This window comes from Zonotrichia leucophrys, chromosome 2 (assembly GCF_028769735.1).
Source record: "Zonotrichia leucophrys gambelii isolate GWCS_2022_RI chromosome 2, RI_Zleu_2.0, whole genome shotgun sequence".
Taxonomy (NCBI): domain Eukaryota; kingdom Metazoa; phylum Chordata; class Aves; order Passeriformes; family Passerellidae; genus Zonotrichia; species Zonotrichia leucophrys.
In genome coordinates this window covers 23,953,660-23,969,499 of record NC_088171.1, presented here as the reverse complement: position 1 = coordinate 23,969,499, position 15,840 = coordinate 23,953,660, and positions in this window count along the sequence as shown.

The following is a 15,840-nucleotide window of genomic DNA, read 5'->3' as shown; positions in this document are numbered from 1 at the left end:
TAAAGAGGCAAACAGTACCCAAGGTACCTCTAAAAATTCTATTAAGAATTCTATTTAAACTCTATTTAAATACACCCAAAATAATGTCAATATGTGACTACATGCCAGCATTTTGGTCTTCTGTATATATGCTAGAGTTAGTTACCTAATATTTTTAAATTAAAACAGGAAAATAAACACTTTTAGATAAAATTCATTTCAGTTTAAAGTAGTTGTATAGTAAGGAGAAGATGTTATAAAAGTGTTTATTTCTCACTATTGATGGTGCTAGAAACTGAGGGCCATGAGCTCATGTAGAGCTGACTAAACCACAGGCTAGTTGAGCTGACAAGACAAATCCTGTATTTGAAGACTTATTTATTTTAAATATTGCTGTGGCTTCCTGTGTACAAAGTTTACTTGTCACATGAAGTTTGATTCTGGGGACAGGAGGATACATGATGTGCAGACATTCTGGTAGAAGATGATGACTTGGCAGAGGCTCTGGGCACCACTGTGGGATTGCCATTAACATCACTGGTCAAAACTAAAGGTTCATTGCCCAGTTCACAAAAGGAAGATGACACCACTGTCTTTATTCTGCACCAAGGGAGGCCTCCCTGCCCCGCCTAAATGTGCCAAACTGTCATGATCAAAACGTAAATGGAAAGACTGCCTCCTTATTTTGGTACATCTGTCCACAGTTTTGAAGATTGTTGCTCTAAACTTCTTTGTGTTTTCTCACATTCCACTGACTGCCCATTAGCTTCTCTTTTGTGAGCTGGACACTATGGCTTGCATTTGATTTCACCTGAACCCGTGGCAGCAACCACTTTATGTTATGGCCTGGTGGTTGGAGTTTATTGGAGCGGGTTTGGACAGGGGACTTTTCTGAGCAAGGTCCAGTCACTCTCTTTCTCATAAACTTATACTCTAGAATCGTTTATTCTCTCTCAGCTGACTCCAAATACTTCTGCATTTCAAAGCACTTCTTTATTTGCCTAAGCATTTCATTTGTCAGTTCATTTGCTATCATTATTACGTTTAATTGCAAAATTCATTATGATAATTTGCCATATAAACAATACAGACAAAATTGTAACTGCTTCTTTGTATCACAGTAGTTTTAAAACCCCTCTAACATTTTAGGTTATTGGAATAATAAATAGTGCCTGTGTATGTGGAAGAAAAAAGAAGTATGCAGAAACTCCTACAGGCATCCAAGTCAAAACACACTGTTACACATTTTGTCTCCGTGGGATAATGGTGAGACATTCACAACATGTGGCCTACTTTTTACACAGAAGCAAGATTAAAGTTTGGAGAACTGAAAAAATGCATCAAATATTTGCTCTGTATTTCCTTATCATGCTCACATGAAGATCCTGATGTGATAGATACAGACCATCTTTCCTCCAGCAGCCTGGACAATGACCTGGTGTGGGAGTGCTCTGTGGGAATGCTCTGATCTGTTTTTGAAATGAAATCTAAATGAGACATTTTTTTTAAAAATCCAATGGCTATTAGAACAAGTGAAGGGGAAAGAAAGCCATCCACATCCCAAAAACTTTCTGTAGGATTATACCTCAAAATAGTAATGTTTTCTGTAGTAGAAGTTGACTTGTTGTAAAGGTATTGTAAGGGCTTCTCAATTTCTGGTCTCAAAGACTGCTAAGACCACAGGAGGATTTGGAATCAGCATGGAATGGAGCAGCAGGATGGCTCTGGCTGCAGCCCTGGTGAGGTCTGGCTGCACTTCCAGGGAATGCATCCAGTCAGGGGCTGTGCTAAACTGTGGAGGGGCAGCTGCCCACACCCATGCTGCTGGCCAAACAGAGATCACCCAAGTTATGGCATAGATGGCATCTGTGACCACCAAGGGCCTCCCAACCCCTCTCCCACCTAACTCCCCACCCCAATGTGCCTCTGGGGATTCCTGGAACTTGGACTGTACACTTAAGCTACCTGATGGGAACCTGAGATAAAATAAAGGGGATACTATTGTCTGAGCATTATCTCAGGCCCAGGGGGAGGTAAACAGAGCTGGGGGAGCACTGATAATGGACACGAAGAATCCACAAGGAAAGGCAACTCAGTAGCTGTGCTGATGTCAGCTGTGAGTTCTGGCAGGGGTGAGGTCTGGCACAACCCACCTTAAAGAAACCCATGGACTCAGACAACCCACTGATTCAAAAGAACTAATTAACATTAGAAATGAGGGAATTATTTAACCAATAGAATAAGAGAATTGTGTAAATAAATAGTGAAAAGTTTTTAATTACCTCAATAACCCCCCCACCAAGGAGACCAAGGTGAAGAAGGACCGACAGGACAGATCCACAGACGGTGACTGCCTCTGCCTGATCTATCTCTCTCTTGTATTCTCTCTCCTCTCTTTTCTACATCTTTCTATGTCTCTAACTCACATTCTACTGTTAAATGAAATCCATACTATTGACTTTGGCATGTGATCTTGCTTGCACCTTAATTCAGGTAGAGACATCTCTCCATAAACCAGATCTTAAAACATGTCCTGGTCAAATTCCAGTTTAAATAATTTCATTTTGCTGTTTTACAGTAACCCTCTGTTTCTCTGGTAGTATAATGCCAGCATGGATCTGTAAGATGCCTGGATGCATTTTTTCCTGTTGAAGCATTTTTAAATCCAGTCTGATTTAATGTTGTGTGCACCACTAACTTCCAGTGAACTTTTAAGTGAAACTGACTTTATCCACACAAATGTTTGGGGAATATAATTTCTCTATATAATTTGAGTAGTCTAAGGCAGCCTATTTTTATGGATCCTGTTACAGGGCTAGGTGGATGCTGAATGTTGACTTTCTTAGATTTTGATCTCATGTGAGACTTTGCACACTCTTGCCTTGTATTTGAAAAACAAAATAAAGTGGAAAACCCTCAGAGCAATGGTTTCCCAGACCCTGTTGCTAGGTGATATTCCAAAACTGAATGAATTCTTACTCTTCCTGCTCCAGGCACCTGACTAATAACCAGTAACCACATGTTCAAGTGAAAAGGGAGCATCCCTGCTTTTTTGACTGCTTCCTAATTTTGCATCCTTACACAGACTGAGACAGGCACCAGCTGTCTTGGTTTGAGCTTTTTTCTCCCTTGGAAACTGAGCAAGGTGTTTACAAATACTATCAAGATTAGATGAATTAGCTGGTTAGAAAATCAACATACTCTAGTACTTCTATCTGCACCCCCTCAATGATTCTTCTGGCAGCTATCTATGTGACAATGGTTATGTTAAAAACATGCCTCTATATAATGTGTGTTTTTAATGCATGAATAAGTGTTCACTCAAAGATACTCATGAGTGCTAGAGAATCTGGAAGTCTATGTTGGTAGAAAAAGAACAAATAGTCCATTTTTAAAAACAGCAATTGAATAAAAGTACAGACTCTGCCTGAAACTTGGTCAATTTAAGCAGAATTTAACTCAGAATTGGTTTATTATGTCCTGTAATACATAATGCTATTCTGAGCTTTCCTTCAGATCAAACTTAAAGTTCCCCCCTTTTTTTGGCTTCACCAAATATGAAGGCTTAAGTCAGCCCAGACTGACCCTGCAGCAAATGGCCCTGTATGTTAGACCTTGTGAATAGAATAGTGAGTATGCATGCAAGAATATTTTGTATGAATATGATACGGTGCAATAAAAAGCAGATACAACCAGTACATCTGCTTTTGTGGCTTTGTTTTGACTTCCTTGCTGCTAGGACGCTACCAAGGTATTCTAAACCCATTGCTTCATTTGTACTGAAAAAATTCCTCAGGAAAAGGAGTAAAGTTCTAGCTCTCCATAATAGTATCAAACGTCCTTATTTCTTGACAAGCTGAAAATCCTCCTCCCATCTTCCTGGAATCTCCCTGCCTTATTCAGAATATTCTTTCACATACAAAATACAGCTCCCTGTCTTTATCTGAGCCAAGGTCCACACTCAGCTGCTGAGTGAGGACTGGTCAAGGCCTGGCAGTGACAGCAGTGCCATGGCTGTAAGGACAGCCTTTGAGAGTCCCTCCCTTTGTCTTGCTCCACAGGAGAGGCTTTGTGAGAAAAACTCCAGATAGCAGTGTCACAGAGATGGTTACCTCACCATGAAGTAATCCATGATTCTGTAAATAAAGGCTGTCATAATGTAAACACACCAGAGAAGCACAATTAAGCTTGCACTGGCAGCTTCAGTATTCACACTGAATTACTGAAATTTTCATCTTGATGGCAGTCTTTTAACTTTTATTCTGTGTATGATTTCCTAATCTCAGTAAAAACGAAATTTGCAAAAAAAAAAAGACTGAATCACCCCATCATCTAAGGTCTTCATTACCTCTATATGAATTATTAAGAGTGCTACTAATGGTGAGGAAAGACTAAAAAGTAACTTGTCAAAATATTTCTTAGAGATGTTTCTCTTTGCTGCTTTCACACAGGACCTCTGCATGTGTCTGTTTGAAGCTTGACCTATATTGGGAAGCTGCTTTCATTAGCTCCCTGCCAGTCCTGCTCCTGGGAGCCCATTAAGTAACCTAATGCCATATGTGATCCTGGATGGGAAGGCATTCTCCCACAGGCCTGGTTTCTAGTCCTCCTGGTAAAGTGTGGCAGAATGAGATTATCCTAAATAAAGACTTGACAGATTCGTTTCCCACATGGGCAAGAATGATTTCTCCCCACTCTCATTCTTACTTTGAGTTGGTAAAAATGGTGTTTGGAAATTCTTGAGCTTGAGGCTCAAGGCAAATTTCAACCCAACCAGCTCAAGCCTGGCATTTAAAAACAATGATGTCCCTACAGCAGTGGCACACAGAAAGTACCCTAAGAATGTGTTGAATGAAAAGATTCATCTTTGGCAGGCAGCAGTCTAGGGGAAAGTCAGCAGAAATGATATTCATAATTTCCCTGGTGATGAGGAAATGAATATCACTGAAAGCAAAAGGTTTCTGCTGCTGGGGCAGAGCTCCTCAGGCAGCCCCTCTGGAGACAGAAGGACCATGCAGACATCATTCCCATCACATCCTCACACATTGCAAGAACTATGAGGGTCTAAGGCCTACAAAAACAAATCAATAAACCTGTCTGAACTGTTAAATGAGGCCATAGTGGGTCTGTGTGTTTTAATAAGAAAAACTTCTGCGGTAGGCAGATATGGAGAGCAATCCCTCCCAACAGAAAAAGCTCTCTCCTAGGGATTCTGTCTCAATACTTTCAGAGAAGAGAGAAGGAGTGCAGAGTGGAATATGGATTTGTTTCATGTATCAGACAGGTTTTTGGTCCTCCCTGTGTTTCCATTAACAGGGCCTCAGAACTTTGGGAAGAGCAGCTCTGAGACACCTCTCTAGGGCTCTGGGTGCTTGCTTGCTCAGCACCATGGCACTAGAAGTCCACTGCTGTTACTGCTGACAAGTCCTCTTCCCCCAAAGGAGCAGAATTAAGAGCAGGTCAGGCCATGCTTGATTAGTTCAGGTCCATCTGGATCTCCAGGTAAGCTCCAGATCCAGCACTCAGGTGCTTTGTCCTCTCTAACAAACATGGGATGCCCTGTTATGGCAATTTCTGCACAGTCTGTTCTGCAGCAGTTCCTGGACAAAGCACAGCAGGTTATGAGGCCCACAAAGGACTGTGATAATCAGAAGCCCTCTTCAGCACTGTGGCATGCATTTTCTAAGTAACGTGAGAAATATTCTTTGTTCAGCCAAGTATTGGGCAAGATCCAACTCCCTTACCTTTAGTTATCTGCAATTTAGGTGCCTAGTCTAGATGAATTATCTAGCCTCTTTGGATGGAGTCTATACGAAGATATACATCTTTAGAGTGTTATTCATCCCACCTACTATAAACATTTACATTGAAATAGGATGATATATACTGTGGAAGAGTCCATCTTTCTCCATTACTTATCAAGGAATTCTGAGGAAAATTTACATTAGTCACCTGATAAATAACTAAATTTAATGAATCACATTCATGTGTTTTAAGGTAGATTGTCCTTATTTCTTGTACTGAGGTCTGCTGGGTGGTTATATGTTTATGATCAGATTTCTTCACATTGCATATCCACTGGTCAATAATGATTTTTCTCCTTTTCTTTGGGTATAAGTTTTCTTGGTGTTTCTGTGCCCACAGAAGATGTGTGGGGAGCTGTATGGAACAGGTTTCTGTTTGAATGGACATGATCAGATGATCTTTGGTGCTGCAGAGAAAGTGTTCTGTGTAGCCAGCATCAGTACATCTCCTGGACACAGCCCAAAAAAAAAGAAAATGGAAACATAAGCATTTATTTAAACATTTCCTTTAAAAGAGATTAACAGCTTGAGGATGGAACAGAAAATGGCTGGTGTTTCTCGGATTAAGTGCTCTGCAATAGCAGAAGTTTCATTTTTAAACAAAAAAAAAAAAAAGAATTCAACAGAGATGCAGTTGACGAGAGGATATTTGAAATATCTGAGCCTTATAAATTACATTAAGAACAACAAGATACATTTTGTAAGCGTTAACTTACAAGTTTTGCCCTCAATGAAAGAAGACCAAAGCATTTGTGATTTTTTTCTTGGATAATATTGCTTGAAGTAAGGAAATTTTCGAGTGTACATGAATATATTTTCCTAATCAAGGATAAAACAGTGCAATACCACCTAACTGCACACTATAGGCCTTTTTATGAGTGATAAATTGTCAGTAAATGTTAAAAAAACAAAACACCTCCACTCCCACCTCCACAAACCCAACCCCCAACCGAGTTTATGGAAAAAACAATAAGGATTCACCACAATTTTTAACAGTTTGTGAAAGAGGAAATTTTCATTAACAATTTATTCACTAAAAAATACCCCACCTACCTAAAAAACTTTTAAAACTGTTTTCTATTGTTATTCTATTTTCTTTTATCTAATTTCCAACTTCTAGATATCAGTTTTTGGAATTTTAGCATTCATTTCTGACCAAATGATAGTGACAGCTGCCCTGATTTATTTTCTGCGTTCTGCTGTTAGATCATGACCTTTTAGAGACATAAAATTTTTCTTAAATGTAGAGGCTGAAAGCCTAACATTATTCAGATGTAGATTCCAGATAAGCCTGAAGGCTAGGACACACACATTGTGTACTTCAGTCCAACATGTCAAAATAGGGATCTTTTGGAAAGGGACCTGAATTTGGATTTTTGAAAGTAGATGCAGGCAATTGTCTTAGACTTATGCCTTTTCTTTGGGATGGCTATTAATAAAATTACAGTTAATTAACACATTTAGAATGCTGGTCAATGCTTACAAGTGACAATGAACAGGATTAATATTCAGAAAGAAAGCAGAGACCAGTGTCAGATCCTTCTAATTATTATAATTGCAGTACGATTGAAAATGTAAGCTCAAACTCTTCACCCTCGTCTCAAAGTGTTTGCTGTGCAGGTCACATTGAGCAGAACTAAAACCTCAAAGGGGAGGAAATATTTTCAAGCCTCCCACAGGACCAGCTTGGTATTTTGACAAAATGTTGAAGCACTGTTACCTCCAAGATAATCTGCTATCTGGAATAGATCTTTTAAAGGCTGGGTTTATGTACTCTCTTTGTGGTAGTCAAATTAGCCAGCCATAAATAACACTGAAAAGAGACCAGAACAGTAGCTTAAATTACCATGGGGAAGGTTCACTGACAGCCCTGGCTTCACTTCAGTTCTCTTGGAATCATTTGCCTATCACAGATGTTATTCAAGTAATTAAGTGTAATGGGATAAGTTCTCAGATAATATAAACCTATCTTAATGAAGACAGACCAGTGCAGGCCATCTGAAGTCTTCATCTCATACTTATTTTCTTTCTTAAATCATTATGCTTTTGAATTTAAAAAACAACAAAGCCAATATGCTTCAGCTATTAAACAGCAGAGAAGTGAATTTCTGTGTGAGTAACTCCATGGTGAAGCACAGGTGTTGGTAAGAGCCTCCTCCTGCCTCCCCTGCCTGCCTTCCTGCTGTCACTGTGCAAGAGAACAAGCCTTCTCCATGGCCCTGTGCTGTGCATGCCAACCAATGCAGCTCTTAGCAATTTCAGGTGTCTAAAATGACATCAAGTGCCTCAGTTTAAACACGAAGTGATTATTTAAAAAGCATCACTTGTAAGATCATGCTGAGGAGATAATGATAGCCAGCAAAGTTCCATTACTTGAGCCACACACATGTATCAAAATCTCTGACCTTGCTGTGTATCTTCATATGATGCTTTATTTTTGAGCTCATTTGTGTCTGATATTTTATCCTAGTGGATTTAGAATAAAGACCTTCCGTCTATTCTTGATGCTGACTTTAGTCACAGGAGCTGGAATCTTAAAAATGCAATCACCATAAGTAAAGCAAAGACAAAGACATGATGGAGATACAGGAGTTTTTTGTATGAGTCTACCATTAAAACTAAAACTAAAACTAAAACTGCAGCTATATATATATATATATATATATATATATATATATATATATATATATATATGTATGCATAATCTCTACGAGCTAAATTATTACTTCACTGTCTAATTAGAAACCCCTTCCCTGCCATGCAGAGGGAGAGCAACTAAAGTGAGACTGACTGGGAGTCTAAGGCCAGGAGTGTTTTAACAGAAATCTCATCTGAGCCCTCACACAACATAGGGATACTGCCATCAAGGCTGATTCTCTTTGAACCTTTTTAGAAAGACATTCTGCCTTGTTTGAAAGCCTTCAAATGAAGGACAATCCATAGCAAGCAGTTTCAATAGTTAATTGCGCACACTGTTAAAAAACTAGTGCTTTATTTCCAGTCTTATTCCTTTCTTTTCTCTTTAAAGGAAGAGATTAGAAAAGAGAATGATTCATCCATAGATCTCATCAGGCTTGGTCTACATTGTTCACTTGTATTCCCTCCAGTAACTGCTCTTGTTTGCTGACCAGTTCAGAAATGAACTGCAGCCTTAGATGAGTCCCCCACATAGAGACTGTACTCTTATCTTTGCACTTTAAGCTGCATTAAATGAATGATAATGTCTTTGCACAGGATGAAGGCACAATCAGAACCACCTCACTGGGAAGAAAGCAATTTCAAACAGAGCTGGCAGCATATTCTGTCCTATTCAGTTCCTCCAACAGGCCCATCACCATGTATATGAGCACCTTTCAGAGCAAACCCTGCCCCAACACACAAAAGTTCACTTTCCATCTCTTCAGCCATGGGGTGTGCATGCAGTAAATGCCTCCAGAGACATGGGGACAAACAAGTCCTCATTCCTTGGAGGTGTAAAAGAGACAATTTGACAAGAGGCTAAGTTTCTTCAAGAGTAAATCCCTGTATGTTGGTGTGGCTGCTGAAGACAGCCTGTTCCCCACATGCACAAGGGTGCTTCCGATGAACAGCAGGGCTCTGTGGAGGCAGTGCAGGTGCCTTGTCATCATACTGGCCAAGGAGCAGAGTTTGAAGCAGAAAATGCTTCCTTTTGACATTTTACTTCCAGGCATGATTGCCAGATCAGCTGATGTGAAAGCCCTCCAAATGCAAAAGTTACACAGACCTCCAAGGTAAAAAGGAGGCCTGGTTTTGCTTCGGAACTTGTTGGCAACCCCAGGTAGGCTTAAATGCTGAAAAATAATCCGGTGGCTGACTCTGTAAGGAAATTACTCTTCCTCAGGTTCCTACAAGCCTCAAAAAGGCTCCTAGGATGTCAACAGAGAAGATTCACCAAGGGAAGGCGCCAGAATTTCCAGTTCTAAACTAAAAAGAAAAGTGGATATTGACTGAAATACTTTGCTTGTGATTTGGCATAAAATTTGCTCTCTAAATCAGTGATCTTCCATGTTCTTGTCCTGCTGCTTAAATGATTGTATTCGATTTTTACCCTTCCAGTAATTTGTTAATTGACAGTTACAGTGAAATTTCCTCCCTCTCTTCTTAGTGAGTGAGTGAGAGCAGTACAGCTGCTGTGGTTGTAAAACCTTTCCATAGCAGAAAGGTGGCATTTTATACATGCCCTGCATGTAAGTAACTGCAAGTCATGTGGAACAGGACTAAATCAAGTTTGCAGTAATGCCTCAGCCTATAAAGAGGCAGTTAACAAAATGTTGCTTCTGTAATTAAGTCAAATTGAGAGTTTCCCATGGGCTTTTTTAATCATTACAGCAATCTGTTTTATAACATGGGTCTACAAAGGGTTGCACTGTCACAAGTGAGGGAGCAACATCACAGTAAGCAGAAGTAGCCAGAGGCTGGGAAGAGAAGACAAGAAATTTTTATGTTGGCTTTGTCACCTGTATTTTGAAACTTTCAGAATCTTTAGAACTTCTGGGAAAATACGCAGAAAACTTATCCGTGGTATCTGTAAAATCAAGACTGAATGTCTGTTTAATGGGCTGTGTTCCAGTTCAGCCGTGAGTTTTTGAATGGGTATTACTGGCAGAGGTTGTGAATCCGTGTCAGGAGATCAGAGTGCCTTTGTGGTTCCTGTCCCTCAGACCTGTGAGCCCTCATTAGGGTTTCTCAGGCCTGGATTCAGGCAGCCGGTGCGTTCCAGGAAGAACAGGAGGAAGGACAATGCTTTTGATACTCATACAAATTCCATTGTTTATCTGGCTGTCAGTATTACATCTCTGTATTCAATGGGGGTCAGGAGCCTACTGCAGAATAGCTGTGCAACATCAGTTGTTTGACCAAAGGCCTGTTTAGTCAAGCGTTTCACTGCTCATCTGTCACTGAGGCTGCCAGTAATAACAATTAGCTTGACTTAATTGTGTATTTTAACAGCTGCTTAATATTACCCACATCTTTCCTTCACTTGTAACATAAGATACCTTTCTGCTGAATGTGGTTTTAATTAAGGCTCTGTTCACAACTTTTCACAAGCTGTTGAAAAATTCATGTCTTGTAAGAAAAGTGATGATGCAGTAAATGCTACTGGGGCAGAGACTAACTTTTTTATTAGATGAGCATTGAGCCCTTATGAATTTATGTCTCCAGATTAACTGACTTGGGTGCCAAAGGAAAGACTGAATAGTTTTAACTACTGCAGTAACATAAAAGGTGTAAAATATGCAGGCACTGATCCCAGCAAGGCTGTGTGCTGTGAGGGAATGCTTTCTTAACGGGCTGGTAAGCCAAAATCTGTTGCAGAGCACTGTACCTGTGGACTGGATTTCCATGTGCTTGAGCACTGTGACTGAGCAGTGCTGTGGCATTGCTTCCACTTAAAGCCTAGAAGCTTAAAGCCTAGAAATTTTGCACAAGAGAAATCTGCAAAGTCACATTTTCAAATATACAATTCAGCGTAAAAAAACTCTCTCACTTATCTGTGTCTGTGACAAATGGATAATTCTTCACAAGACAGTAGTAATGGAGTTATTAACCCTCACCTTCACAAGGGGAATTTGAATTCCAAGCTCTCTTCACAAGCCAATACTGTTACACTGACATTCCCTCCATATGCCCCAAATAATTTCTTGGAAACTGCAAAAGAAAGTTGAGGAAGTTGTTATATATGTGGAATTGCATTGTGAGCATGAATTACTTTCATCTGGAGCAGATGTCATGTGTCCTTAGCTTGACTTCTACTCAGACATGGAATGCATGACATTTATATAACATTACAAATGGGCTGGGATTTAGGACTGAGCAAACTTTTGGGTTACAGACCTTCAGAAGTACAATCATCATACTTTCCTCCTTTTTATTGTCCAGAAGCAAACATTTTATAAAATTCTCTACTCATATTCTGCCAATAAACATTTTAGTTATCCTAGCAACCATTTTTAGATGTGCTGTAAATATACTTGGCAAGCTAATGGATGCCCTTAGCCACTTTAAACAGCCACTTTCCACTTAGTTTATGTATTTCACACATGTAAAGAAGAGAGAAACAGTGTGGAACAGCATTTGCAGGTCCCACAGTATTCATGCCTTTGGTATCTAGGAAGGTGGGAACTCCTTGCTTGAGGAACTTTGTCAGGACTCTGGTACAGTCTCTCTTTTTCTTTTATTTTAATGTAGATGATTTCCCATTAAATTACTTTGTAGGAATTAATGATCTTTGAGAATTTACCCTGTTGTGAACTTGGTTAAAATATGTCACATCTTGAAAAATTGTTTTGACAAGGCATGGGTGGGCAGAAACTGAAGCGGTGGCACAAATATCAATTATCCCATGGCTGGACTTCTTTAGGAACTGGGCTATGCATTAGCAACTGACATGGAGCAGCTGATACACAAAACTGTCAGAGCACAGAAGCCACAGGCAGCATCTTCTGCTCATCCCCCTGGTGATAAAGTCCTACCTATGGGACGACATTGCTGAGCCAAGTGGCTCTGAATGAGTCTCCAGCAGTTCCCAGTTCCTGAGGTTTAGGACCCTAATGACTTGCAAACAGAACTCATTAACACAGCATTAAATATTGCCCAAAGAAGCAGGCTGCTCTGTGAGCAGTGGATAAACCCTTCACAAGGGTCAGTGTGCCACACCAAGATTCTGTGGCATTTCCTAAAAGGGAGGACACTCACAGATTCTTTTCCCTCACTACATGCAATAGTATCTTTCTCATCCAGTGACTAGGTGTTATTCAGCTCACAGAAACTATAGATCTATGTCCAAGCCCAGAAGACAAACAGTCAAAATGTATGCTGATGGAAACAGGAAAGCCATATGAATCTCATTTTCACAGGAAGACAGACTAAAAATTAACCCACATCTTGCCCTTTCATGCCAAACATGCAAATATGTCAATTAAACTGAATAAACTCTAATGGTTTGCTCTCACAGCAGAGTGGTTTGCTTCCTGTGAGAAGTGAAGGCTCTATGCATACCCCAGTTTCTGCACCAGTTTCCCCAAGTAGTCCCAGAGCAATCTTTTCTCATAATGGCTTTTCTTGATTTAAGGACAATAAAGATCACAGGTCAAGAGTAGAAGAGATTGTTCCTGTTCTGAATCTTCAAAGAATTCAATGCAATTGTTATAGGATATCTTGTTACACAGGTGAAGGTGAGCCAGTTACTGTGTTAATAATCCTTGCTGAGTTTAATGATGAAAAGAAATGACTGGAAAGCTGGTGAAAAGGACAGGGACATGTGAAAGTCCTCCTTAGCTGCTTCCAAAGCAGCAGCTTGAGTCCCTTCTTTGGGAATTTAACTGCACTGGGGAGTTGTCTTTGCTGTGTTTTAATGTCTCTGTGACTGTAGCTGCGAATGTTGGATCAGCGGGGTACCACTGCTTCTGCTTACTCACAAATGAGCCTAAAATGCAAAAGGTGGGTCCAGATCTGGATCTAGAATTCAAGTGTTGAGGAGCCTGGGGATATTTGGATCTGCTCAATGCTATGGCTAGAGAAACAACTTGAAGGAGCCACTCTCCTCTTTGGCCCTGATTTCACAGGGGTGGAAGGGTTTACTTTTTCACAAAGAAACGTCTAAATCTTTCATCCAACCAGGCTTCCCATGGTGGCCCATGCTGCTATCATCACAGGCAGCCTGAAACATTTGCCTGTCCCTCTGTGCCTCAGCTCCTGCATGCTCAGGACAGACCAGACAGGACAACAGGATAAAGGAGCCAGGATGCAGATGTGCTTTGTTTTTTGGGAAAAGCCCTACAGGAGTTTGCACAACATAACAAGTCCAAGCAGGTAACAGGAAAACTAGTATTTTTCCCTGACACCATGATAGTCATAATTACAGTCATATAAATCAATATGATGAAAGAAAAATCACATATTTCCAGATGTCCATGGTAAAACTACTTACTGTAAATTAGAGCCAGAGTTAAGAGTGTGGAAAAGTCCTATAATTTGAGCCACAGCTGCAAGAAAAGCTGTAAGAAAAGGCTCTGAGCTGTGACTTTGTTTTCATCACAGCATTTTGTTATGTCTCTTGTTATTGCTTTATCAAAAGCAAGCTGCTGTAGAAACATTCCCTTTTACAGCAGGGCTATTATTCAGTTGGAAAAAGAATTTGAAAAAAATTACACTAAATGATTTGAATGATTACCTTTAATTACCATTCACTCACTAAGCCATGTCAGATAGAAAGATTCCTATATTAAAGTGAATGCTTTTGAAAAATACATCAAGTGCATTGCTGTGATTTGTTCTGCCAGCAGATTCCAACATTAATTCTTCCCCAGTGTTGCAAAAGAAAACTGAGGTCCTGCCAGAATTTCAATAGCAGCCATTGAACAGGGCTAAATAATGAATCTTTTGTGAAAAACCATCAGTACCTCATGTGTTGTATTTTGTTTCAGAGGAATAATTTGTAGTTTATTAATCCTTTGAAACATACCTTTTCTTACCAGATGGCTTGATGTTTTACGTTTTCATTAATAACCATTATTAGTGCTGAGCAATGATTCATGAATAAATAAAGGAGTCATGGATCTTATTTTTTATTGCTTACCCAATTTTACAGCCAAGACACAGCTCAGGCAGCAATTTTAGTGCTATGGCTTTAACAGTATGGGACCTCTCACCCCAATGGCTGGCATGCAAATGTCACATACAACCTTTACAGCTGCTAACTCCAGGGAGATAACCTCTAGACAGGCAGAGAGATGGAGTTTCTCCGGTCATGCTGATAAATACTTAGAGATGTCTGTTGGCTGCTTCACTCAAACAGCTTGCATGTGCCTTCACTCAGCTCAGAAGTGCCCAGACCTCTGCCCAGGCTGCCCTTCTGGCCCTGTGTGTTGGCTGTGCTCTGTGTGGAGCTATTACAACCAGAATGGAAGTTTGTTTCATAGAACATGACCCACAGTCCTCTTCCCATTGTTGTGGCAACATTTCCAGCTGGGAGGAAGCCATTCCAGCGCAAGCCACAAGCCTTCCAGCTCTGCAGTACCTGCAGGCCATTGTAACTAAACTAATTTGCCTACCAATGATTTTTTTGTTTGTTTTGCTTTAATATAATACTCCAGTGATAAATTGGTTTCAGCTTAATTTTTTTGCTCCATCTAAACTGCCATCATGGGCTGGCAGACTGTGAACACCAGAAAGAAAATTTTGCCAAAGAATTTTTCCTACTAGGGTATCATCAGGGAGCTGAGCAATCTGCAAGATCCAGCAACTGACCAGAAAAATCCCACCTGGACTTTTTTTCCCCAGTGTCCCAGGATGAGTGGGGCTCCCCACCCTGTTATCCCTGGACCCTGCAGTCTGCCAGCCCAGGACCACCCTCAGGGAGTGCATGGTTGTTTTAGGGATGGTCTGGTGTCCTGCCAGATTGTGCTGGCAGCCCTTGAGGGGCATTTCAGCTGCTTGCAAGCATGAATGCTTAGAGGGGAACATTCAAATGGGGATTTTAGTACCTGCAGCCAAGCACGGAGGGTCAGTGTGTCAGCATCTGAGAGTTCCCATGAAGCTGTTTCTGTCAAAGGCAGTCCTCAGCACCTTCCTTTTTCAAAGACAAATGCACTTTTCTTCTAAGCAAAAATCATCTGAAATTGTTTAAAATCTGAGTATTATTTTCCCTGTCTTTTGCTAAGAAAATGTATATAGCACATCATTTATACAGAGCAAAAATGAACACATTTTCACAGCCAGAGGTTTAAGGGCACAGCATACACAACTGTGTTTAATTCTGCTCACTTATATTATTAAGCATCCATGCCAGAGCAGGAGCGTTAACATTTTTGGACTCCAGCTACAGAAAGTTAAATGGTATGGCCAAAATTTTCAGGCTTCCATGTCCTACTATCACAATCTAAAGTCATCCCTATGGAAAAGATTTTTCAGAAAAAACAAGGGACAATCAAGACCCTGAAACAGAACTGGGCTCCATAAATGAGACCTCAAAGCTCCATGGTTGTATTGTTTTGTTTCAGGCAGCCTTTGCTTCTGTGTAAATGGTTTTATAAAT